The 27,945-nt window shown below is 38.4% G+C and overlaps 1 protein-coding gene across 3 annotated transcripts in view; it reads right to left on the bottom strand.

The window, feature by feature from the left end:
* Positions 1 to 27,945, bottom strand: part of Unc5d (unc-5 netrin receptor D) — a 586,279-nt gene that overhangs the window by 267,087 nt on the left and 291,247 nt on the right. The gene's annotated exons all lie outside the window — the stretch shown is intronic.

The raw sequence follows: 27,945 nt of genomic DNA on the forward strand, positions 1-27,945 counted from the left end.
TTACATTAGGATGCCATGCACAGCCGGCCTGGAAACAGGCATTGGTCTTTGATTCTCCTTGGTTGGTGGTAGTGACTTCCATCTGCTCTCTGATTCAGAGATGGATCACTCTGGTGGTGTTCATGATAATGGCTTTTTTCAAAGATACTCTCAAAAGCTTTCATTTGCTCACTCCCTCACTGTGTAAGAGTCTGGCAGATGGGCAGGTGATGGCATGGGGAGGGCAAAAGGCTTTCCAGTAAGTTAATGATTGAGAGAAGACTGCACGCCAGTGAGCCGGGTCTGCAGTCTTGCATATGAACTGCTCAACCATTCTTTCCTGCCTGGGTCTGCATGTCAGAGTTCATGGGGTGCTGAGATGCATAATGGATCCCACTGAGGGACTGGCAGGGAACAAAGCTTCTACGATTGAAACATCACATTGAACCACTTAATTAAATCTACTTGCCATCCCTCTCTTGGAAGAGTTTTTCTTCATTCCTTTTCAGCAAGTTTTCTCATGCACTTTATATTACGAGGAATGATACGATAACTGATTTCTTTCATGTTAACTTAGTTGAACTTTCATAAAATCCACTGCTCAAATGCACTTTTACAGCAGCTTAAGAAAGGTAAATGAATAAATGATTTGAACACAATTACTAGTTTAAAGTATTATTCTGTTTTACAAATCAGTACTTAGGGATGGACATGATAGTGAAAGCTTATAGTCCCAACTCCCCAGGAAGAAGATGTTAGAAGATCTCCATCAGGGAGTAACCTGAGTAAATTAGGGAGACCTTGTCTGAAAATGAAAGTATTAACAAACAAGACCTTCAAAAGCAAAATTCCAACCCTACTACCACCAAAAAGTCCACAAGAAGTAAAACGCAAACATAACAGGCTTTTATTGGAACTTGCTTAATACGAAAACAGTCATGGTACACATAGCCTTCACATTCCAAAAAAGAAAAACCATGGAGTTACATTTATATGTGACCGGTCTTGGGATAAAATTGGTAATACTCAGTAAAGCAGAAAAAAAATTCCAGCCCTCCAAGTTTCTGACATTTTCAGGACAGTAAACACATTTTAAGAAATTATGTAATATGTTAGATAATTGGTAAGTGCAACATAGGAAACTGAGGCATAAAAGAATAATGAATGCAGTTGGTAATGGAACTTCAACTTCTAATTATATGATTAACAGACTCATGCCTCAAATATTGCCTATTCCTGCTGAGATCGGGAGGATCATGGTCCAAAGCTAACCTGAGCAGAAGAGGGCATGAAACTCCATTGCCAACTAGCCAACAAAAAGGCAGGCTGAAAGCCTGGCTAAAGTGGTAGAGTGCCAATTGAGCAAGCAAACAAAGCAAATACAAAATTCTGAATTTAAACCCAGTAACACTGCGATCCACAACCCAAAATGGCTCAGAAAGATAAATGATAGAAGGATGAAGATTTGAAGCACAGAAAGGAAGAAATGAGAATGAGGGAGGAAGAGAAGAAAGGAATACATGGAGATTTGATATGGAGAGAGGATGATAGTTGGAATGGGCAGAGGGTTTCATGATCTTTCCTTTTCCCCATCAGTTCAGATGTATTCTGAAAACCTAAATAGCACTTCTTGTCATTCTCAAACATTTAGCAAAGTGTGTGATTTTTTCCCCCATTGTATTTCTACAATCTGATTTTTTAGACTGCGTGCTCTTTATTTATTTATTTATTTTATTCATTCATTTATATATATATTTTTTATTTTTATTTTTTGTGAACATACTGTACAGAGGGGTTACAATTACACGTGCAAGATAATGAGTACATTTCCTATCAAGCATTGTAGCCTCATCCTTTGTTTACCCTTCACATCCCTTCCCAGCCTCCCCCTGCCCCCACAATCCCCCCCACCACGCACCAGAGTTGTAAAGTTTATTTTCGACCTTTCCTGCTTGACTCATACATATACTAGATATTGCAAATAAGGGAAAACATGGGACATTAATTGTTGGGGATTTTAACACACCACTCTCCCCACTAGATAGATCAACTCGGCAAAAACTCAACAGAGATACCTCAGATCTAAACAGCTGCATAGATCAACTAGATTTAACAGACATCTACCGAACATTTCACTCAGCAGCATCAGAATTCACGTTTTCTCAGCAGCACATGGAACATTTTCTAAAATAGACCACATTTTAGGCCACAAAGCAAACTTGTCCAAATTCAGAAACATTGAACTTATACCTTGCATTCTCTCTGACCACAAGGGAATAAAATTAGAACTCAACACCAAAAGCCACCAAAGAAAGTCCGGTAACACTTGGAGGCTGAACAACACACTGCTGAATCACGAGTGGGTAATGGAAGAGATTAGAAAGGAAATTCAAATGTTCATGTTATTCAACAAAAATGAACACACAAATTACCAGCTCCTCTGGGACACAGCAAAGGCAGTACTCAGAGGCAAGTTTATAGCTCTGAGCTCCTACATAAACAAATTGGAGAGATCTGAAACCAACAATTTAATGAGACATCTGAACCTCCTTGAAAAAGAGCAGCAAGATAAACCTCATTTATATATTTATTTATTATTACCTTTAAGTAGCTCTATAATACATACATTTATTTATTTTTGTTTTTCTATTGTAAAAATATTGTACAGAGGGTTACAGTTACCTGAGCAAGGTAATGAGTACATTTACTATCAAGCATTGTTACCTCCTCCTTTGTTTTTCCCCTAACATCCCTTCCCTCTCATTTCCACAAATACACCCGATACCCCTCCCTGCATGAATTGTAAAGTTCGTTTTTCAACACAGTTTCTTGTGTATCTCATTGTTACAATGGGTCAAACTGTATCCCTATTTAAACATTGTGTTTTTCCCCTTCCCCTCTACAAATTAGAAAAGTGCATATACAAGATGCAGGGCACCGACATGAAATACAGTGAAAACAGGGTTATACTATGGGACATACAAAGAAACACACAAAAAAAATCACATGGTGCATTATAAATACTATAAATATTAGAAACAATAGCAAGAAAGAAAAAAACCACTGCTTCCCTTTCTTGGGGTTTATTTCGCTTAACATCATCTTATCTGGTCATAGATTTTGACCTTTTCTTCTTGTCCCAGACATATAATAGTAAGGGACACATAAAATAAGGGAAACCATGAGACCTATGTTTCTTTGGGCCTGGCTTACTTCACTTAATATTATTTTTCCAAGTCTTTCCATTTCCTAACAAATGGGGCAAAGTAATTGTTCTGATGGAGGCATAGAATTCCATTGTATACATATATACAACATTTTCTTGATCCATTCATCTACTGAGGGGAATCTGGGTTGGTTCCATCTCTTGGCTATGGTAAATAATGTTGCAATAAACATAGTTGTGCTGGTAGCTTTAGTATGGTCTTGTTTGTGATCATTTGGGTAAATGCCCAAAAGTGGGATTGCTGGGTCATAGGGGAGCTTTGTGTGGAGTCTTTTGAGAAACCTCCATACTGTTTCCAAAGTGGTTGAACAAGTTTACACTCCCACCAACAATGCAGTAGGGTTCCCTCTGGTCACATTACCTCCAGCATTTGTTGTTATTAGAGTGCTTGATTATAGCCATTCTAACTGGGCTGAGGTGGAATCTCAATGTTGTTTTGATTTGCATTTTTTTTGGGGGGGGTCCGGTCGTGGAGCCTGAACTCTGGGCCTGGGTGCTGTCCCTCAGCTCCTCAGCTCAAAAGTGCTCTACCACTTGAGCCACTTCCGGCTTTTTTCTTTTTTCTTACGTGGTTCTGAGGAATTGAACCCAGGGCCTCAGGCATGCAAGGCAAGCGCTCTACCACTGAGCCACCTTCCCAGCCCCTGATTTGAATTTGTTTTTATGATGAGAGAGGTTGAGCAATTCTTCCTATGTCTATTGGCCATTCTTATTTTCTCTTCAGAGAAGTTTCTCTTAAATCTTTAGCCCACTGATTTATCGGGCAGGTGTTTCTTTGAGGATTTGTTGTTGGGGGATTTAATTTTTTGAGTTCCAAGTATATTTTTGATATGAGACCATTATATGTTGTAAGGCTAGCGAAGATCTTCTCCCATTCCGTGGGCTTTCTATTGATCTTGCTAGCTCTGTCCATTGCCATGCGGAAGCTCTGCAGTTTCGTGCAATCCTATTTGTCCCACTTTTCTTTGATTTATTGTTTTTCTGGGTCTCTATTAAGAAAATTTCAGCCTGTGCCAAGGAGATCTAGGGTTTCTCCTATTCCTTCCTATAATGATTCTGAGGTGTTTGATCCATTTGGAGTTGATTCTGGTGCAGGGTGATATTTTGGCAGCATCATTTACTGAAGGGACTGTCTTTCTTCCATTCTATGTTTTTTTAGCTCATTTATCGAAAATTAGGTGGCTATAGGTCTGTGAGTTCATTTTTGGATTTTCAATTCTATTCCTTTGGTCCTGAGGCCTCTTTTTGTGCCAGTACTAAGGTGTTTTGATTACTATGGCTTTGTAGTAGAGTTTAAAATTTGGTATTGACATTCCTTCAGCACTATTTTTTCTGTTAAGGATCATTTTTGCTGTTCGGAGTCTCTTATTGTTCCATATGAATTCTTAGATTGCTTCTTCTATTTCATTGAAGAATGAGGATTGAATATTGATAGGTATTGCATTGAATCTGAACATAGTCTTGGGATTATAGACATTTTCACGATGTTGATCCTTCCAAACCAGGAGCAAGGGAGGTTTTTCGACTTTCTAAGTTCTGCTTTGATTTCCTTTTTCAGGTTTTTAAAGTTTTCATCGCAGAGGTCCTTCACTTCTTTAGTTAATTCCTAGGTATTTTATTATTTGTGGGGTTATTACAAAAGGAGTTGTTTCCTGATTTCAGCCACACTCTTCTCATTGTTGGCATACAGATAAGCCATTGTTTATGGGGGGTTAATTTTATACCCTGCTACTTTGCCAAAGCTTTGAATCAGCTTGAATAATTTGGAAGTGGAATCTGTGGAATTCTTTAAATACAAGATCATATCATCTGCAAAGAAGGAGAGTTTTACTTCAGCTTTCCCTATTTGGATCCCCTTTATGTTTTCATCTTGTTTTATTGTTGTAGCTAGGCATTCTAATGCTAAATTGAAGAGAAGTGGAGAGAGTGGACATCCTTGTCTTGTTCCTGAATTAAGAGGAAATGGCTTTAGTTTTTCACCATTAAGTATAATGCTGGCTGTGGGTTTCTCATTTACAGCCTTTATTGTATTGAGGAATGTTCCATGGATTCCTAATTTTTCCAGAGCCTTCATCATAAAGGGGTGTTGGATCTTCTCAACTCCTTTTTCTGTACCTATTGAGATAACCATGTGGTTCTTATCCTTGCTCTTGTTGATGTGATGGATTATATTAATTGATTTGTGCATATTGAACCAGCTTTGATCCATGAAATAAATCCTGTTTGATCATGGTGTATGATTTTTTGAATAAATTGTTGAAGTCGATTGGCCAAAATTTTGTTGAGAAGTTTTGCATCGATGTTCATTAAAGAAATGGGTCTATAATATTTTTCTTTCTTTGATAAGTCCTTGACTGGTTTTGGGATGAAGGTTATGATTGCTTTATAGAAAGAGTTTGGTAGTGAACATTCTCTTTCAATTTCATTGAAGAGTTGGAGGAATATTGGTGAGAGTTCTGCTGTTTCTATTTCCATTGATATGGGTCTGCTAAGTTGGTTATACTAATCTTGGTTTAGTTTTAGCATGTCAATATTTGCTAGGAAAAGATCCATTTCTTCCAGATTCTCAAACTTATTAGCATAAAGGTTTGAGACGTATTCCCTCAGTGCTGGAACCCTCTTTTAAGGCCAGCATCAACCAGAGTCCTGTAGTTGCACAGTGAAAATGGCTGCAGATACAATCTAATTCAACAGATACAATCTATTCAACATCAAACAACTATGGATTAATGGCCTAAGAACACCAAGTCATAATCTCTGTGAGGAAATGGATAAAAGAAAATAAAAGGAGAGAGATAAAGAAAAAATGAAAAAAAATAAAAATTTAAATTAAAAAATGAACCACTTAAAATTATATAACTATAAAGAAGTAATACTGATAGAAGAGAGGGCTAGGATGAGAGGAGAAGAGAGTTAAAAAGGAATAGTGAAAAAAATAAAAAAAATTTAAATGGAATAAAAAATTATATAGGTATAAAGAAATAATAGTACTATTAAAGAAGTTAAGCTTAAGAAGTTGTGAATTGAGCAATCAAGTTTTGAAGGAAGTATGTACACAATGAAGTACAGGGTCTAATATTCAATAACGGGTATGTATATGGGGATGAGCAGGACAGGAATTAAGTCATACAAAAAAAAGAACAAAAGTTAAAAGAGATTTAAAAATAACAAAAAAGCACACACACACACACACACACACCTAAAGTTAAAATTATGAAAGAAAGAAAAAATAGAAAACAATTTTTTTAATTAGGTAGAAAAATGAGTTATTTGATTTTTTGGGGGGGAGGGGTGCGGGGGAGAGGTCTTGTATCTCCCCTGTGTCTGTAACCAGTCTCTCGGTGAGTCTCTGGTTTTCTTGTGTTTTTAGAGTTTCCTGTGTCTTGATTGGTTTAAGTCAGCTCTGCCTTACCCAGGACTTTGTGATCCTCCTCCCAGACTAGTTCACTGTGTGGGAGATCTGCTTTGAGTATCACGAAAGAGAGAAATGGCAGTTTCCTCTAGCTTGGAGTTGCTGTGATAAGGGTAGGTTCTGGGTAGGGTTGAGGCCTATCAGCAATCAGTAGCTTTTCCCTTAGGGTCTAGTTCCTGAGACACTTACAGAGCACAGGCTGGAGCCATTCTCAGGATTTATGTTTACTGAGTTTCAATTGTTTGTCTTTTACCCCTCCAGATGTCTAGGCTGCAGTGGGGAAGGGCAGCCTTTGGCTCTGTGAAGATAGTCACTCCTTTTGGGGCGGAGCTATCTCTGCCTGGGCAGGGTGACTTTCCCTTGGGTGGAGGTGAGCTGGGCAGGTCAGGTCACATTTCTGTGACCTGCTGAATGGCACCTATTGTTTTCCTCCAAGGTCTGAGTTGGAACTAGCTGCTTGAGCCTTTGTCAGTATCAAAGATGGAGTTCTTCTCCAGTGGTGGGGGAGGGGCTACCTTCCCACCACTGCTGCATGAGAAGAAGTAAGGATGTCTTGGAGTGTATTCACTCCAGCCTCTTGGTTTCTGAGCCATCCCTGGTCTGAGATCGGCAGATGAAGATTTCTGCTCCTTGTCAGTTCTTGATGGTGGTGAGTAGAATCCTCTTGCACACTGCATCTGGCACCTTTGTCCCAGGCTCTTTTTGTTGATATGGCAGCTGCTGCAAACACTGGCAAGTGCTCAGATCTATCTCCTTGACCATGCTGCCTGGATTTTTCCTCTCTGGCCAAACTCCCTGTACTGTGATGGCACACTTGGTGTTATTCTCTAGCCTAGGACTGTTCACTGGAACACTAAAACTGCTTTCTATGCATGAGCTTGTTTAGCCTCCAGCTTCTCTGCCATCTTCTTCTGAGTTCCATACAGACATTTATTTCTTGTCTCCTATACTAGGGTATCAGACATCCACAGATAGGCGTTCATATGTAATTTGCTCAATGACAAACAGAAGTTAGTGTCTCTAACACTTAATGATTGTCCAGTACAAGAGACCCTGTAAGTTGTGATTCCTGCGTTAAACAACCTTAACATTGTTTTTCATCATTTAGAATTTGTAAGATAGAGGAGAAAGGGTTGAATGAAATTGGAAATCCTCACAGTAAATGAATCTGTGTGAGAACAACACTTGGATTATTTATTTACCAACGTTTCCTTTTAAAATTCTAACTTCTCAACTTCAAGAAATTGTACTTGTTCACAATAAAAGAATCTTAGTAAATTGTTTCCAAGGAAGAAACGTAATTTCAGTCCTTCTTTGTAAATTTAATTGGTCTTCCTGTGGACAATGGTGAACTTTTCTAAGATTGAATAAGAGGGTTTCCAGGTAACTAATGGAGTGCCTCCCTGTCTAACCATGTTGGATGCATACATGGTGAAATGCATCTCTGCTCTTATTCATTGCTTCTCTGTGGGTATATGACTGTGGGTATTGGGCCTCTGCATGAATGGTAAATTGGGGCAAAATACTACATAGACACATTTGCAACTTGGTCTTGGTATTTTAATAATTTAATACACATGTATGGTTTTGTAGCAAACCAATTTTAGTTTATACTTTAATAATTACACATTACCATACCTTCAACTAATGTATCTCTTCTCTCCTCTAAAAGATAATTGTTTGTTAGGCAAGTGAAAACTATAAACAAAGCTAAAGAAGGAGGAAACTGGGGCTTTTTAAAGGACTATTTTTCTAAAATATGAGAAGATTCCATTCTATCTGGAATCTATTGAGTAGTCTACCCAGGAAACTCTTAGCTTTCTTTGACTTACTATATAAAATAGAAAAGTAAATACTGACATTTATGCTTGTATTTCTAAGTACTTTTCTACAGCATAATCTCCAATATTGATATTCTAAGTGGCTGACATATTTTGCTTGAGTGTGTTTTCTAAGTAGAATCACATTATCTCAGAGGAGGAATATACAATATTCTTCCACCAAATCTGATGATGCATTATTCATTGTCCCATAAAAGTGACCTCTGCTTTTTTTGAATGGCTAGAAGTATTCTGGCTGTGAGAAGTGAATGAGTATTGGAAATGGATGTCTTGGTTATAGATCCATTCTTCTATAAATTTCTAGGGCAAAAACTTCAACAATCTTCTTTCTTTGTCCTCTTTACACCTCTACTTTCTTATATATAAAGCAGGAACAAACATGACATTTCCTTAAACAGTTGCAAAAACTCAGACAATCCACATAAGATGCTTATGTCAGTAAACAGAGACTTATTAACACAATCTGGTCTGCAAAGTTGGTCCTGGGCTACAAAGATTTAAAAAAAGAAACAAAAACAGATTCATTGTATCTATACCAGACATAATTCCAGTATTTTCTTGATGTCTGATGACTGTTTAGTGTTTTTAGATTTGGGCAAGATTACTGAAAGAGATGACCTGATGATAGAAGCATCTAGAAATGATGTTTGAGGGAAAGTACCTGAAAGTAGATATTTTGTAAAAGTTTTCAATCTGTAATACAAATGAGTGAAGACCAAAACCTTGGTTAATTAAGGTCTTGTTAGCGGGATTCCAGTAAATGGAGGCTTTGCTATATAATTGGCCTTTCTCTCAATTAGCCCAAATTAGTAAATGTTACTGTACATTAGTACCTGTCATGAGAAAATGAATAATTTAGGTCTGACATTAAATAAATACCAGACATTGATTTATGTGTGTCATCTTTAGTAACATCAATTTTCCTCTTAAGTTTCCAACAGTGGCAAAAGCATGCAGTAACAGGCAAGGTTACCAGGCAGAACTTTGGTTTTACCTCTTTGAAGTACTCTGGGCAAAAAATATGAAGAGATTCTAGAACAGCAAATGGATTATTGATTCTACATTATTGTAAACCTGGATTGTCTGGGAGAGCTAAGATACCAAACAAATCTGCTTATTTGTGCCAAACTTCCCAGTGGCTCTGGAGATAATTGGTGAGGACCCGGTGGTGGGTGCATACAGGTTTAGGGGAAACTTGTGAGTATGAAAACTGAATTCAAGTCACTTCCATGTTCAGAATACAAGGGGATATTGGGGAAAATGGTGCACCCAGACACCTAGAGAAAACATGGAGACACTGAACATTTCTACTCCATACTTCTAAAATGTGATATTCACTGATATTTTCTACAGTATATTTTACAAACAGGCAGGGAGTATGTGTATTCCTCTGAGTTCTGTGAACCATTCTAGCTAATCAGAGGAAGGGATCATGAGAGCTACTTCAGTGTGTAGCTTGTGACTAGAAGCCCAGACTTTCACTTGGTGTATGATGTGAAGGTAGTCTAGTGGTGGTGATCCCTAGTCTGTGAAGTCTGACATTATCTCTATGTAGACAGACTCAGAGTTGAATTGAATCAGAAGAGAACCCATTGGTGACCACTGGAGCTCTGCCAAACACTGATTGATGCTGGCAAGTACCCACACATCGAGTCACATTAAAATGCTGTGTTGTAGTAAGTAGAGAACAGAAAGATGCACAGGCTTGTGTTCCTATACTCTCAATGTGAGAATGGGTGGAGAAGTTACTCATTGCTTAGTGAGAACACAAGGAAAGAAGTATTGCATGCAGTGGTTTCTAGGTTCTTAACTAGTAAGTCTCATAGTTGAAAATCTTTATTGGTTCTGTGTGAATTCATTACTGAATGGCTTTATTCTTTGTGATTTCTTTCTTTCCTTCTTTCCTTCCTTCCTTCCTTCTTTCTTTCTTTCTTTCTTTTTTCTTTCCTTTCTTTCCTTCCTTTGTTCTTTTCTTCCATTCTTCCTTCCTTCCTTCCTTCCCTTCCTCCTTCCTTCCTTTCTTCCTTTCATTTTTTGTTTTTTGTTTTTTTGTCAGTCATGGTGCTTGAACTCTGGGCCTGAATGCTGTCCTTCAGCTCTTCAGCTCAAGGCTAGCACTCTACCACTTCAGCCAATATGCCACTTATGGTTTTCTGAGTGGTTTATTGGAGATAAGAGTCTCACAGTCTCTTCTGCCTGGGCTGGCTTTGAACCATGATCCTCAGATTTCAGCTTCCTGAATAGCTAGGATTACAGGCTTGAGCCACCATGACCCAGTTTGTCTTTGTGATTTTTTCTATGGCTTCTTTCCATTTCCAGTCATGGTGTATCCCCAGTTCTCTTGTCCTCATTCCTACTACACTGATGCAACTAATTTCCTTAATCAATGCACAGAAAATTTAAGAAACAAGTTCTCTTCCTGGACCCTGACACTGCTTTTGGCCCAAGTATTCTATCATATACATTTGATCTTTGTCCATATGACATCTGACGGTCTTATTCTGTAATAGAGCCAAAAATAGCGAGGAACAGAAGAATACTTGGTAGCCAGGCAACCTGAATATGTACAAATAGGTTCCTTAGACTCCTTGAGACGTTGTGAATATCAGTCTTGAAAAAAAAGCACTTCATGGAAAAACCTCCCATGGAAGGATTAACATTGTGAAAGTGCCATTGCTTCCAAAGGCAAATTCAATGCAATACCTATCAATATCCCAACCACATTCTTCAAGGAAATAGAAGAAGCAATACAAAAATTCATATGGAACAATAAAAGTTCCCAAATAACAAAAACAATCCGTAGCAGAAAGAACAGTGCTGGAGGAATAACAATACCAAACCTCAAGCCGGGTGCCAGTGGCTCACGCCTATAATCCTAGCTAGTCAGGAGGCTGAGATCTGAAGATTACAGTTGAAAGCCAGCCCTGGCAGGAAAGTCCGTAAGATTCTTATCCAAGATAAACCACTAGAAAACCAGAAGTGGCACTGTGGCGCAAGTGGTTGAGCACTTGCCTTGAGCTGAAGAGCTGAGGCATAGTGACCAAGCCCAGAGTTCTAGCCCCATTGCCAACCCCCCCCCAAAAAAAACAAACCAACTTCAAACTCTACTACAAAGCCATAGTAATCAAAACAGCTTGGTGCTGGCACAAGAGCAGACCTGAGCACCAATGGAATAGAATTAAAGACCCAGAAATGACCCCACAAACCTATAGCCACCTAATCTTCAATAAGGGAGCTAAAAAAATAGAGTGGAAGAAAAACAGCCTCTTCAGTAAACGGTGCTGGCAAAATTGGCTAAACACCTGTAGAAAATTAAAGCTAGATCATTCTATAACAACCTGCACCAGAATCTATTCCAAATGGATCAAATACCTCAAAGACAATGCAGACACCCTGAAAACATTATAGGAAGGAATAGAAGAAACTCTAGGGCTCCTTGGCACAGGCCGAAATTTTCTTAATAGAGATGCAGAAACACAACAAATCAAAGAAAGGTTGGACAAATGGGATTGCATGAAACTGCGTAGCTTCTGCATGAGGCCATAGCTAGCAAGATCAATAGAAAGCCATACAATGGACAAGGGCTTCATATCTAAAATATACCTGGAACTCAAAAAATTAAATCCCTCATCAACAAGTCCTCAAAGAAACAACTGCCCAATTAATAAGTGGGCCAAAGACTAAAGAGAGACTTCTCTGAAGAGGAAATAAGATGAAGAAATGCTCACCTTGTCTAGCCATAAAAGAAATGCAAATCAAAACAACTTTGAGATTCTACCTCAGCCCAGTTAGAATGGCTATAATCAAGAAATCTAATAGCAACAGATGCTGGATTGATGTGGCCAAATGGGAACCCTACTGCATTGTTAGGGGGAGTGTAAACTTGTTCAGCCACTCTCGAAAGCAGTATAGAGATTCCCCAGACTCCAGATAGAGCTCCCCTATGACTCAGCCATCACACTTTTGGGCATTTACCCAAACAATCACAAACAAGGCTATATTAAAGGTAACATCACAACTATGTTTATTGCAGCACTATTCACCATATTGAAGATAATGGAACCAACATTGATGCCCTCAGTAGGAGGAATGGATCAAGAAAATGTGATATATATATATATTATATATTGTATATATACATATGGAATTCTATGCCTCCATCAGAAAGAATGACTCTACCCCATTTGTTAGGAAATGGAAAGACTCGCACCATTAGGATGGCCCAGCAGTCTAAGGCACTGAGTTCAGGAAATGGAAAGACTTGGAAAAAATTATATTAAGTGAAGCAAGCCAAACTCAAATAAACATAGGTCCAATGGTTTCCCTTATCTGCAACAACTAGTATATGTCTAGGAAGAGCAGAAGAGGTCAAACACTATAAACATATGACCATATAAGATGATGTTAAGTGAAATGAACCCGAAGACAGGGACACAAGTGGTTTTTATCTTTGTTGCTGTTCTTTCTAATGTGCTTATAATGTACTATCTGATTTTTTTGTGTGTATCTTCATATGTTCTTCCTCCATGGTGCAACCTCTGATGTCCCTGTATTTGATTCCAGTGCCCTACATCCTGTATACAATTTTTCTAATTTTGGGAGGGGAAGGGAAATAACAAAATGCTGAAACAAGGATTCAGGATGACCCATTGTAATAATGAGATGCACAAGACAGTATGTTGAAAACGAACTTTACAACTTTTCGGGGGGGGGTTGGAGGGGAAGGAAGAGTTGGGGGGAGGGAAGAGACAGTAGGGAACAAACAAAGGAGGGTATAACAATGCTGTATAGGAAATGGACTTATCACCTTGTTCGTGTAACTGTAACCCCTCTGTATAGTATCTTTTCAATAAAATATATATATATATATATTATAAAAAATCAACAAAAAAGAAAGCACTTCAAAAAGAAATCAAACAGAAAAAAACATAATTTTCCATTTTAATTACAAATTGGCTATTATTCCATAAAGAAGAATGAAATTATGTCATCTGGACATAAATGGATGGACACAGAAAACATTTTATTAAGGAAAATGAAGCCAGACTCAGAAAAGAAAAGGTTACATGTATGTCTTGCTGCATGATGGCTCCCTCTTTGCACATGTTCCTACTATGATTGCATCTACCTCGAGCCCTTGGTAGAGCTCAGCAGAAGCAGGCACCATGCTTTTGATCCTATAGAACTGTGAGTTAAGTAAACCACCATTGTGTTCACAATATCCATTCCCAGGTGTTATAGTACAACAATCACAGAACCAATAGCCCTGTGTTTTCATATATATTGTGTATCTTGCCACAAGGATTGATTAAACAAACAACAAACTCCCCCAGAAACCCCTGATCAAGATGTGCCCCTGAATCTTACTGTTATGAGGTCCCTTACAGAGAGGAAGAGCTAGTCTACTAAATGTGATTCTGAAAATCCAGAACAGAGTTAAATTAATCAATTAAAGCATTATGAACTACATCATTTATTCCTGGAACTTGAGAGGCCTGTCCAACAATCCTGACCCACAAAGTCACATCTGTCCCATTTGTAATCCAGGGGTCATTCTCAGCACGTACAGCTTAGAATTCCGGGCCCTAGCTGGACCACAGCCATCTGTTTTGAATTCTTTCTTCCTTCATATTCCCTAACATGATGCAATCAGTGTTCTCAACCTCCTGAATAAATGAGAGCCCTACCCAAAGCAAATAAGTCTATGAATCATCTTGCAAAGTACAGACCTTAAATTATGAGCTTTAGAATCAGAAGCATTTCAGATCAAAATTGGCTCATGATTTTCTGTGTGATTTTAGGGGAACTATTTAAATCTTTGAACCTAGGCTTCCTTGTCTCTGATGCTGAGGGGTTATAACTAGACCTCCAGTGGACAATCCTGTGTGCTAACTTTCTTTGGAACACTTAATTATATACTCTTTTAAATGGCCTAGAGATTTTATATAGCAATGAGAAGAATTACAATTCCATTTGCCATACAAAGAATATGCAGAGAGGGCAGTTTTATCTATTATGATGTGAATGACAGCATGCTGGAGTACTTCCAGGCCTAAAATGATGTGCTCAAGAAGAAAGATGTCTGTTTTCTTGTTCTGGATGACACTGTCTGAATGTGATGGTGGAAGTGTTAACTTTCTTGTTGCCATGTGTAAAGCCAGTCTGAATATACATTCAGCACAAAGTGGATCAGAGTAGAAAGTTCAAAGTACATGAGTTACTGATACCCTTATTAAACTATTAAGTCAATAATCTACATTCTATATTGTAATAAATCTCATTATAATTTTGGCTACATGAGTGAGGGCTATTTTTTTCCACTTAAAGTTGATAGTATAACAATTGAAATCAACAACAACTAGTTGGTATAGCTCAAAGTTTAGTTTTTCAAGGGACCATGTGCTGAAGGGTTGACCTCAGCTTGTGTGTTCTTGGGAGGGGGAGCGTCTATTAATCTTTGTGGGTGAGGTCTACTAATCTTCCCCACAAACAGGAGTGCAACCTTCATCATATCCACCCTTTCCATAGACCTGGTCTCAAATGAGTCACATTCCACCTTGTAAGAAAGCTGGTTTTTCTTCAGTACAATCCACTATTTCCAACCATTCCACACATCCTTCCATTACTTCATGAACAATTGACTTAGTTTCTTCACATCCATCTAGTAGAGTAGCTTCTGTGTTTTACTGTGTACTATGGATAACTTAGTCCTTATCTCCAAATAGACACATAATTCTCTAATATCTTTTTTATTGGTCTGCTGTGGGGCTTAATCTCTGTGCTGAGGCACTGTCCCTTAGCATCTCAGCTCAAGGCTAACAGTCTACCACTTGAGCCACAGTGCCACTTCCAATTTTTTGGTGGTTTATTGGAGATAAGAGTCTCACAGACTTTCCTGTCCAGGCTGGCTTTGAACTGTGATCCTCAGATCTCAACTTCCTGAGTAGCTAAGATTATAAGTGTGAGCCATCAGTGCCTGGCTTCCCTAATATCTTTATCATGACTCCTAAGTATTTTGACTAGATTTTCATGAGTAAATTCATGTGGTCATATCTCTGCATACTATAGAGCAATGGCTTTTTTTCTCTCTTATGCACACAGGGACAGCTGCTTTTCACTTGCAGTGGAGAATGGGGGATGGAAATGGGTAGCTATGTGGTGGGATGGAAAGGTAGATCCTACTTCACCTTGAGGAAGACCATAGAACCACCATTCAGGGACTTACTGAAATTCAGATGACTGAGTACTACCGAAACCTTCACACATCAAAATTTTAGGAAGAGACTTGAAGCTATGTCCTATATTCCCTGGGTGACTGTAATAGAAACCTAGGACTCTTGATTGCCAGAGCAGAGAGCAGTGGAGTAAATGGAGTACATCTGAAAGTAGTCTAGACACCTTCACCTGGCCTTTATGTCTATAGCAGAAGCATGTGACCTGTTTCTTCCTTTTCTCTCCCTGGCTGCATTGCTCACATTCTATCTTCAGCCTTGTCTGCCCTTCACAGGAACATCATTCATCTGACAGTTTAAAAGAGTCTGTATCTAATACTTCTTGGCAGTCCCAAAGTGGCATGAAAATAACAAGCTAAAGGAACAGTAGTGGGAAGCTATGCCCAAGGTACTTCTCTCTCTCACCTCTTGGAATCATCCTCACCAAGCTTCAGTGCTCTTATATTTTTCCTCCTAACATTTTGGTCTTGTGTAGGATTGCACAGCTGGTCAACTTTGATCCAGGATTTGCCACTCCTTGACAACAGTGCTGCGAAACTAGGATTAAGAGAGCAGCTAGCTACTGGTTCAGTTAAACACCATTCAGTCTCAACTGCACTTCTCAAATAACACAAAGCACTACCCGGAATGCCCTAGATCTTCCTTCCCCTTCTGCCTCTTGTTTTTCCTTCTAATTAAGCTTAGTCAAACCCAGAAACCACTTTAAGGGTAAAGAGCATAAGACATCATCCTTTGGGCAGCTGAAATCATCTCTCCTCAATGTTAATACTGGCATTCTATGTATAAGGTTGCTATATTTCTGGTTCTTTTCATAGCCCTAGTCTCTAATCCTAAGAGATACTAAAGGACCTCAGAAGATTCACAAGGAATGACAACAGAAATGAATATTTCAGGCATAATTCCCATCCAAGTGCTTTTTGTTCATGCCTATGTTCTCAGCTACTCAGGAGGTTGAGTTCTGTGGATCACAGTTCAAAGCCAACCAGGGAGGAAAGTCTGTGAGACTCTTGCCTCTAATGAGCAAACAAAAAGTTGGAGACGTGGCTTAAGAGTGCTTTACTTGAGTAAAAAAGCTCAGGGAGAGTGTCTAGGCACAGAGTTCAAGCCCCAGGACCAGCACAAAACAAATAAACAAACCAAACAATGACCTCCCTAAGCAAATTTTCAGTACAGTGTCTTAACAATTCTAATTAACCCACCACTGCTAATTATTCTTCATTTCTCCATGAGAAAATAAGGTATACAAAAAGTAAGGTAGACACAAAATAAGATATGTGCAGTCCGCAGAGATCACAGAATCAAATTATCCTAACAATTTCCGGTTATGAGATCTTGGACAATGAACTCTCCCAGGTTGGGAACTTTGGTTCTGGCTACACTACTGAGTCCTTGCTTGACATATCACTAGATATGTGTGGATTAGGGCAATGCTTCCTGTCATCTGAGGATCTTGTTGAACTGAAGGCTTTTGGATCAGTTGTCTTCTATTTTGTATTCCTAGTAAATTCCAAAGTGATACTGATGATCATGGTTTATAGATTGGACTTTCAGTGACAAGGCACCTTAAGCAAAGTGGTTTTTAACCTGTTTAAAAAAATGAAAATAATCGTGTCTGTATCATAGATCTGGGTGAAGGTGTAATGAGAAAAGGTGAGGTAAGTGACTTTCCATATCCACAGATATACACCTGTGCATTCATTCAGCTGCAGGTTGAAGGGTTTTTGGAAGGAAAACTGCATCTGGCTCATTCAGGTACAGACAGTTTCTTGTCATTCATCCTCAGATAAGACAATATAACAACAATTTTCACACTGTCTCAGGTGTTATAAGTAACCTAATGACGATTTAGAGCATGTGCACAGGTTATATAAAATTACTATAGCAGTTTATAAAATGGATACCAGTTATAGTATCCACAGCAATCCTGGAAACACCTCCCTATGGATACATGGGATGGCTGAACCAATTAGCACACAGCCTTGAGCAACACTGAGACCTCACCTGAGATACTGAGTGCAAGCACTGATCTATGCAGTGTTAGGAGGACAGAGGTGCATTGAATAGCCACTTGCAGCCAAGGAGGTAGAAATAACAGGCTTGGCATTTCATCATACTCATATGGATATTGTCATACTACTGAGATCAGCATACACCAAACCTTCACACACAAAAAGAAAACAACAACAAAAACCACCAGTCTTTGATTTGTAGGGAAGGAAGGCTTGGTAGACAATTCACCTGCAAACTTACCCCCACCCTAACCACATTTTTCCATTCCCCAGAGTGCTGTAGGTAGGCGATGTCATCACATTCTTACTTCAGCCAGACTACTCAGAAATTAGAAGGGAGGTTTCCCATAAAACATGTTTATAATCGGCAATGGGAGAATAACACATTTATATCTACCAATGAGAATTAATATGCTCATAAAACATCCAGTTTCTTTTTCTGCAAAGAATGAATCATCCCTTTGCAGTCTCCTGTGTTAACAATTCATATTATACATATATATATATATATATACATATATAAAGAAATACTACCATTTTAAATATTAAGTAGTACACAAGCTCTCCCCAATACTCATCTCTCCCACATTTGTTTAAAGCTCAAGTGAGGAAAGGAACCTACACACACAGTAATCTGCCTCTCAAACAAAGGAAGTCCCGGTTGTTAACACAGGAAATGAAGCCCCACATAATATTGACTCATAACTAAGAGTCTCACCGTAAGAACTTTGTAAGGCTCATGGGAATCCTGTGTTTGATAAATATCTTCTAATAATGTTGAGAATGCAGTAATTGAATTCAAATCATTTATTTCAATTTGGAATGATAAGACGGGATTTTAAAAATTCTTGTTTCTTTTCCTTTTGTCTGTCTTCTGTTAAGACGCAAACTGCTCAGGACTAGAGAAGCTACCTGAGTTGTGGATTTTACATGTGTCTGTCTCCTCTAATGCAACAACTTTAAAAATTAAGACAGAGGCAATAACACTTCAGCTCTGGGTGACATGAAAGATACTCCATCTAAAGAGGGGCTTATTTCTGTCTTATAGAAATAGGACTTCTTCCATTCCCAGGCCCTGCCTCTTGTGATCTGCATTTGAAAAGCACCCTCTCCCCGCTGATGCCCACCAAGAAGAAATCTCCAATATGGAAAGTATGGAAACTTAAACTGAAAATCACAAAAGCAAAGCCTAGGGGACAGCCAGCAAGGCCTCTTTTCAGCTTTTAACCTTGGTCAGGCAGCGCCTGGAAGTGATGGAGTTCTTAAGAGAATTTATTTCTGACACTAAGACTCCCTATATAGATCGACTTATTTTGACTGTCTCAGTAATCACATTTCCTGAAATGTGTAAACTTTTTCCACAGAGCAATTTCATGTCTGACTGTCTAGGCAGTCTTCAGTCATTTGGACATGAGACATTTATTGAGAAACTACTATATAACAAGAACTGAGTTTAACACCAATGAACAAGTCCAATAAGTTCCCTGATCACCATCTAATTGCAAAGCACTCAGCAGTGCTGTTAAGAATCTGTATACTTCTGATCTCTCACGTCATTTGCAACTTAAACAATCTCTGAACCCCTATAATAGAGCTTTTGCATCTTATTTTTCAGCAAACCATTTTTTAAAAACCCCATACTGAAGCCAGGCACCCATGGCTCACGCCTGTAATCCTAGCTACTCAGGAGGCTGAGATCTGAGGATGGTGGTTCAAAGCCAGCCCGGGCAGGAAAAGCTGAGAAACTCTTTTCTCCAACAAACCAAGAAAACAGGAAGTGGCACTGTAGCTTAAGTGGTGGAAAGCTAGCCTTGAATGGAAGAGCTGAGGGATAGTGCTCAGGCCCAGAGTTCAAGCCCCACGATGACTGACAAAACAAAACAAAACACAACAAAAAAACCCTCCATACTGTTATCCACTGCCTCTCTTGCGATGAATGATGTTCAGTAAATTTCACAGTGGATCCCCATGACCCTATTCCTCCTTTCTTCTGTGAAAGTCATGTGTTCTTGCACACATATTAATTAATTAATCATTAATTGGTTAATTAATGATTAATTAATTTATTTATCATTAATCATTGGTCCTTTCTGCATAGTCATGATCTGCAAGTCTCTTTGTAAGTATGGAGATTATAACCAGGGTGGAGACATTCACAGACCAGCAGGCAAAGGGAAACCAGCCCCATCAGTGGGCTAAAATATGAAGAAGAGGAGCAAAGAAGCTTTGCTTGAACCAACTTCAGTCAGGTCCCAGGCCCACGTGTGCACTTCCTTGAAGGTGCATTTTCAGTCAAGAATCCTAACAGGTCAATTTAGCCCAAACCTCCAGAAGGTAATGTCTGATAATCCAGGCCTGTCCTGTCATGAACCTTGTTAGGTGGGTTTAGCCTGTGCCACAGTTATCTCTGATGTTGCTTTTATTGCTTTGAATCCCTGGATATCCACACTACTCTTCAGTTATAAACTCCCACTTGGCCAGGCTGTATTTAGGGCTGAGCCCATCCTCTCCATTTGCAAATCTGTACAGCAATGGTCCTCATACCCATCACCATGGCCCTTCTGGTGCATTAACAAAAATTACTGAGTGATTTTTTTTTCTTTAAACTGTAACATAAATGATTTACGTAAGGATGTCAGGGATGGCTTCCACAGAGAAAGACATATTTAACTTATTTGTTCATGTACATACATAGTTTGATGGAAACGTAAGAGGCTTCATGGATATATTTAATATTGTCAGTAGAAAAGGCACAGACACTGTTCCTTGAAAACTAATAAGTTCCAATAGGATATATGGCTGAGTGTCATTCAAAAACGAAATCAATTATTTAAAATGATGGGTGGTGGTGATCATTTGTTTCTGTCAGGCTGTTTAATACTGTCTTGGGTTTGAATGGTTGAAGATATTCACCTATTCTCAATCTAATATTTTCACTTGCATAAATCCCAATTAAAATCCTAGATATTTCACATTTCCAGTAGTAGCATTAATGAAACATGGAGAGGGTAGGGATGAGAGAAAGCATTGCTTGAGTTAACATGATTCACAGGTGTCTTTCAATACCTTGTAGGGCTCCAGGTAATGAGAGAGCTGAGGCGCAATACAGGCTATTAATTGTTACATACTCTTTCTTAGTTCCCTATTGGGAATGAGCACAGGGCTCTCCTCGTGGCTTACAAACAGTCTATAATACGCCACTAACTTCTCCCTTGGCCCATTCATCGCTTCAAACTACTCTTCCAGAAAGCTTATCAACATTAAAAGCAAAGCTTTCCAAAAGAGATTAAATGGGCTCCCAAAAAAATGCTTCTTTTGGATAGATAATACCAGAGTAAACGTAATTAAACTATAACCACAGAATTTGTTTCAAAAAAAATCTTCATCCCAGAAAACAAAGTTTCCTTGGGTACTGAACTCAGAGCAGTCATTGAATAAGAAGTGGTTGATTTGGTGAGAAAAATGTCTGTTATTTGCCCAGATAAATTAAGATGAATCAATGATCTATACTTGGAAGGAAAAGAATAACCAAAAGCAAAGCTCTAACAAAAGATGACTAAAATCTCTTAGTCTCTCACAAAGGATGACTAAAATCACATTTTTTTCCCCAGGTGTAGTGGTGGAACTCATGTGAGGGCTTCTTACTCTCAGGTCTAAACAATTTGCTACATGTGCAACCTAGCAGGATAGTAGTAACTGAAACTGAATCTGCCCAGGTCATAACTGTACATATGGGGTGCTGTTTATTCACTCTCAGGGAGAGAAGCATTTCATTTACTAAAGCAGTTGCTCTAAGCCAGTCTCAAAGCTCTTCTTTTCTCAACATGGTTTGCAGATCAATTTTCCTGATTAAAGGTGAAAGAATCTGAAAGAGCCAACCATACTTTCCAGTGGTTCAGGGCTCTCTGCAGGGTGGTTCACCAAGTTAGTTGAATTCTTGTTTCCAATCATGGGAGTTTCCAAGCTTCCCTAAATGCTTGAATGCAAGTATTGGGTAGCAGCATCAACTAAAGAAGACCATATATATAAATGTAATAAAAATACATAAGGTGCTTTCTGAAAAAAAAGCCTTTCCCACTATGATAAGATACATACAATTGTTGTAACAATTATACAATTTGATTTAATAAAATCAGGTTTGTGGAGCCTCTGTCCATGTTTTTCATGGGTCTGCTCAAGTCCTATGGCTCAAGCCAGCCGATTTTTTTTTAGAGAAATTGTTAGCCACACAGAAGGAAGAGCTTGTCCACATTTCTGCCTAGTCCTGTGTTTTCCTTCTCCTGGAGAAGCACTCATCTTCCTGCTCTTCCAAGAGTGTCTTAAGGTTTGCTCCTACAGGATGCTCAACTCTTCTATCTACATTATCTCAGGTTCTCTATGCAGCTCCTTCTGAAATATTTAACTCAGCTCTATTTGCTATGATGTGTGTAATATCAACCTTCACATGTGCATTTTACAAACTTTCTTCTCTTGTACTAAGGACTAGTCTGCCTTTATAATTGCTATCTTCTGTGTTGTCCATTATTTTACCTACTCTAATCTAGAAGTTGCTCAATCCACACATTTCCCATCAACCTACATGGTCTAGCAACATGAACACGGTTCAACATCAACAATGGCTCCCAAGTCAAGAAAGTCAATAGAAAGTTTCACCCCCTGACTTCTTTTTTTAATATTTTATTTCATTGTAAAGATGCTGTACTGAGGGGTTAGAGTTACATGAGTAAGGCAAAGAGCACATTACTTGTCGATCATTGTTATCCCTTCTCTTGCTGTTGTCCCACTATCCCTTCCCTCATCCCCACTCTTCCCCACCCCTACCCGAAGTTGTAAAGTTCATTTCCAATATACTGTGCTATGGATATCATTGTTGCAATGGGTCATCCAATGTCCTTGTTTCAGTGTTTTGTTATTTCCCTTCCCTTCCCCAGATTAGACAAATGTATCTACAAGATGCAGGGTACCAAAATCAAGTATAGTGACAACAGGGGCTATACCACAGGAGGAAGAACATACAAAGGAAACAAAAAATCACATAGTACATTTAAAAAATAACAACAAAGACAGACCTCTTGTGTCCATATCTTGGGGTTCATTTCACTTAGCATCATCTTATTTGGACATAGGTACACAGCTTTTGAGCTTTTCAGCTCATCTGATAAGATTATCCTATATGTATACTAATTATTGCAAATAAGGGAAACCATGGAACCTAAATTTCTTTGGGACTGGCCAGACCCCATGACTTCTTTATCCTCTTAAATCCGCAAACATTCTAGTCAGGTACTCTGCCACTTGAGCCTCACTCCCAGTTCAGCCCTTGGATTAAAAGAGATATTCCTATCACTTGATTTACTTAATTTCTTTTGTTATTGGCATGTTCTTTGAAATTCCCTTTTGCTTTTCCTTTTACCTCAATGGATATTTCAGTTACTTTTAAATCTATCCTTTATATCCTTTATATCCTTTTAAATCTATCCCCATCAACACATAGATATTCTAAACGAAGCACCAATACCCCACACTTACAATTCCATCTACTTGGGAGCCTACTTGTGAGGGTCAAGGCCAGTCTGAACAGAGAAGTTAATGTGATCCTCTTCTCACTTTGCTCAGAAGTGAAGAAGACTTTCCTTCTTCTGTTTTTGAGAAGAAAAGTCAGTCACACTTCCCCACAAGTAATTGGCATGTGCCTATCAATATAAAATGTAAAAAAGCCTGAGAGCAGTATAACTGCAGTTATAAGCAAGCCTGGGCATAAAATATACCACACCAGTGGTTAAATGCTGGTTGTGGTAGTACTTGCTGGGCATCCCAACAATAACATAAAGACTAAAGTAGGCAGATAATACATAATCTTGGCACTCATCTAGGCAGCAAAACAGGATCGTATCTCAAAATAACTAGTGCAAAAAGTGACTAGACATATGGCTCAGTACTAGAGTGACTATCTAGTTAAGTTCAGGACCATGACATCAAACCCAATACAGTTAAAAAGAAAAGAAATACACATACAATATGTAGATATCCCACAAGATCCATTCCAAAGATATTGCTTTCCTTCTGTCTTGGCATTTTGCTTTAGTTTAAGTTGCCATTAGTCAATGTACTTTTCCTTTTTGGATGTGTCAACTGTGAGAGGAAAGGCATCACATACTTGATATAAGTCATTAGCTCTTCTCTGGGCATTTCCAGCCCTGCCTCTTCTAGTGATAGCTCTAAAATATAGATATAATAAGGTTTTAAATTACATAGATCTGCTACCTCAAAATAAGGATCCTTGGAATTTGAGGAAAGAGAAGAAGCAATAAGTCATTTTCATCTTCCCCACTTCTTTCCTGAAGCAGGTCATCAAATCCAGGAAGGAGTTTCTGATTTTCCCTCAAGCAAGTCCTACACCTTCATTTGAGAATGACCCATCCCTGCAAATCTACCTCAAACAATATATTGAGTTTAAAAAACTAGACAAAAAAAGAACACTTATTATGTGATTCCATTATATGAAATGTGTAGAACCAGCACATCTGTGATTAGCTGCTTCCTATAGCCAGGGAGAAGAATGGACAGTGAATACGAATAAGCATGACCAGGATCCTTTTAGGGGGTTGGCAATATTTTAAAATTAAACTGTGATGATGGCAGTGAAGCTCTAAAAATATACTACAACTTATTGGGTTGTACACTAAAAAATGGATAATGTTCAGGCATATAAATTATATATTTTTAAACTGCTGCAAAAAAAATCACCCAGGTAAGAGTCGTATTTGAGTTCTCTATTTAAAATTAATCCTTGAGATTTACCTACTAGGCTTCTAAGCATTCCTCAAGTTATTCATTTATTCCCATCTTTCCCTATTTAATACAAATTAACATCTTCTTTCCTTGACAGCTATTCGCTCATCAAAGCCAGCAGCACAGGCTCAGGTTGGCAAGGAAATGATGTGAGACTCGATTTTAAATACAACCAAAACAAAAAGGAGCTAGAGGCACGGCTTAAATGGTAGAGTGCCTGCCTGGCAAGCACATGGCCCTGACTTCAATCCCCAATACTACCAATGAAAACAACAAGTAAACAACAACAAAACCCAACATGTTGGGTTGACATGTCTTAGTAATAGAGTGCTTTCCTAGCATGTTGGCAGACATGTCTTAGTAATAGAGTGCTTTCCTAGCATGTACAAGTCCTTCCTGGTCAGAAGAGACAGAGAACAGGGCATTTGCTGCTGTTGCTTAGTGTTTCCATGAGATGTTCATTCCCACACATCTGTGCCCTATTTGTTTATCCCTGCTGAGTCCAGGTCAACTGAGCACTGAGGTCCACTCAGCTTAGAGTTGGACAGTCCAGAATGGAAATGCAGGGAGACATGAAATAACATATAGCTTGCCTGTAAGCATGTCTTTCCCTCCTACTTAAGAAGAGCTTCTGCCAGCCAAATAGAAATGTTCTTATTCTCCTCCAATCCTGTGTGAGAGAGAGGTATTCTGACATCCTTTTCTTATCTCCACACACTGACTTCTCCCAGAGCTGCTGTTTTGAGACATGACAGCACTCCTCCAAGTTCAGAGTCCTCAGTCTCTCTTTTTCCTGTGATTAAAAAGAAGCTTCAAGCTATTGGTCAGCAACAAGGTGAGGTATCAAACCTTTGGCCTACAGCAGAGCTTCACCACTTGCTCAGAGATCCCTCCTCCCCACCACCTGACCTACCATTCCTTAATCCAAAATCCAGGGCCCTTCCAGACCACGCCATCTTTCCAGGAAAGATGCCAAGGCTGTGATTTTCATAGTTACCTATTGCCAACGATGAAAATAAAGACTTCTTTAAAAGTACAGTTAAAGCAGCACATAGGAAAACTGCCTCTTTACAAAATAGAATTGCAATAACACTTGAGAGACAAACTACAAAATCACAAAAATTATAGCTAGTGAGTACTCATGCTATAGGCGGGGGCAACATTTTGCTCTGTTTAAATTATTTGGAGCAATCATGTCTGAATAAATATTCCAAACACTTAACTCGGCTTCTACAAATCATAGGCTTTAAGAATTAAGATTCTGTCCATGCGCATAAGTGGTTAGAATAGCAACTAACAGGAGGATGGCTTTTTATCATGGTCACCATCTGTAATTCTCAGGAAATCAATTCATTGCAGATATTATCGATTTGCTATCTGCAAAATGAATATAATAATATTTGGCATCCTCAGAGGATTTCTCTGAAGAGTAGCAAAAATATTCTAGGGTAAGTAACGATACTAAAGGCTCCAGGAAAGAAAATTCATATCACACGCCTAACATCGGGGAACATTTCTCTAATATGCCAGTAACAATTCATTATACTGAAAAATATTGTTAATTTGAGAATAATAGCACAATGAGGAGATTATTTCATTGTCTTTATTCTTGAATTCATTAAAACATTTTCTTTAGAATCATTTTGGAATAAAACTCTTGGGGTTGTGCTGAAAGAAATGCCAAAGATTTAATTGGACACTTAGAAACAGCATAATTTTATATTTAATTTCAACTATAATACTAAGTGTCAATAATCTCTCAGAAAGGGCAGCTTGAATATTTACTTTGAGTTCAAAAGAAAAAAGCCAGGTAAAATGAAATTATGCAATTTTGGGGAAGATAAGAAAGGTCATTTTGAGAACTTGATTCTTCAGTTGTCATCATTTTATTAAATATTTCCATCTACCAGTAAAAACGTTGCTTAAATAGTTTCTGACTACATCTTTATGTACATTCTTTGAAAAAAAAAACATTTGGAATCATATTAACTTCTAAATATTTACTTAAAAGCAAAACATACCAATTTCAGTTATTTTCTTCCCAGACATATTCTAGGGAAAAAACCCTAGAAAATCGGGATCCCTGATTCCTAAAAATATGAAGATATTTTATCAAATACAGAATGAAAACAGATTATCCATTACACTTCATTATAAAAAATTCTACAGGGTCAGTTACTAAGGCTTATACTTGTAATCTCAGCTATTTAGGAGACAGAGAATGGGAGCATAAAAGTTCAAGGGTATCCCTGGCAAAAAGTTAATGAGAACTAATCTCAGGCTTCATTGAAGCCTGTCTTAATCATTAATGAAATTAAAACATACGTAAGAGAAGATCTAGGCTAGAATACATGGGTAAGGAATCTATCATCATGCATGTAATAGCTTGAAGGAACCCCACATTCTTAGTCACTGATGACTAACTAGTAAAATAGGGAATTTCCAGGAGCGACCACTCAGCCAAAATACAGTTAATGGAAAGTATTTATTAGTCAGCTTTCGAACATACTCAGGTGCTGGGGACCCAGGTGTGATAGCCCACCTTCTAACCAAGTCAGGTTAATGTACCCCTCACCTGGGGTCTGGAAATTCTTCCCCCTCCCTCCAATCTACAGCTGCAAGCAAGCGAACAGGAAATACTATGATTGAATCTAGGTGCATTGTGTTCATCTACCCAAACCAAGCCCTTTCCTAAAACTAGGCTCTTTCTGCAGCTTATCAATTAGCAAACCAGTAACTAAACTAACTGTTTCCTGAAGCTTATTATCCTGGTCAAGCAGGAACTAGCATGCAGGACAAAGCAAAGTGTACATGAGGGAATGGTGCTTAATCAGAAAATGGAGGTATTCTGTTCAATACACTAACACACTAGCTTTCCCCAGATTAAGATGCAAATGCTAACTTTATATGTCCCTTCACACAGATTTCCCTTTCTGAGTGCTGACAAAAACAGCACAGCCCACTGACAAAGTTATTTCTTTGCGCTTACACTTTGTCAAAGTGAAAATAAAAGGTTATCTCTGAGCTGGCAGGTCATTGAAGTATATTTTTTGCCCAAGAAATCAATAACAACAAACTTTTGACTTGGTTTTGGATCCTAGGAAGGGGATTCAAAATAAAACAGTCCCCCTCCACCCAAGTCAAAGCCATTTTCAGTTTCAAGAAATAACAAAAAAAAATGAACAGAATCAACTAAGGACATATTTGAAACCATTTTGAAGTATTTAAGGTTCAAACATCTCAAACATCATTCTTGTCCTCTACATGGTTACCAGAATGATGAAAAGTAAATCTGTGAAAAGAAAGGCTAAGGAAGAAGGGACCTAATGAATAAATATAAAATAAATAAGAAAGTTCAGTTTAAAATGTCATAAGCATATGTAGGATAAAGGAAAATCTCAAAGGACTTTCCTGTATTCAAATGATACATGTCATAAAGTTCCATGTTGTCAGT

Source organism: Dipodomys merriami, unplaced genomic scaffold, assembly GCF_024711535.1.
Source record: "Dipodomys merriami isolate MVZ:Mamm:240054 unplaced genomic scaffold, mDipMer1.0.p SCAF_12, whole genome shotgun sequence".
In the NCBI taxonomy this organism is placed as follows: Eukaryota; Metazoa; Chordata; class Mammalia; order Rodentia; family Heteromyidae; genus Dipodomys; species Dipodomys merriami.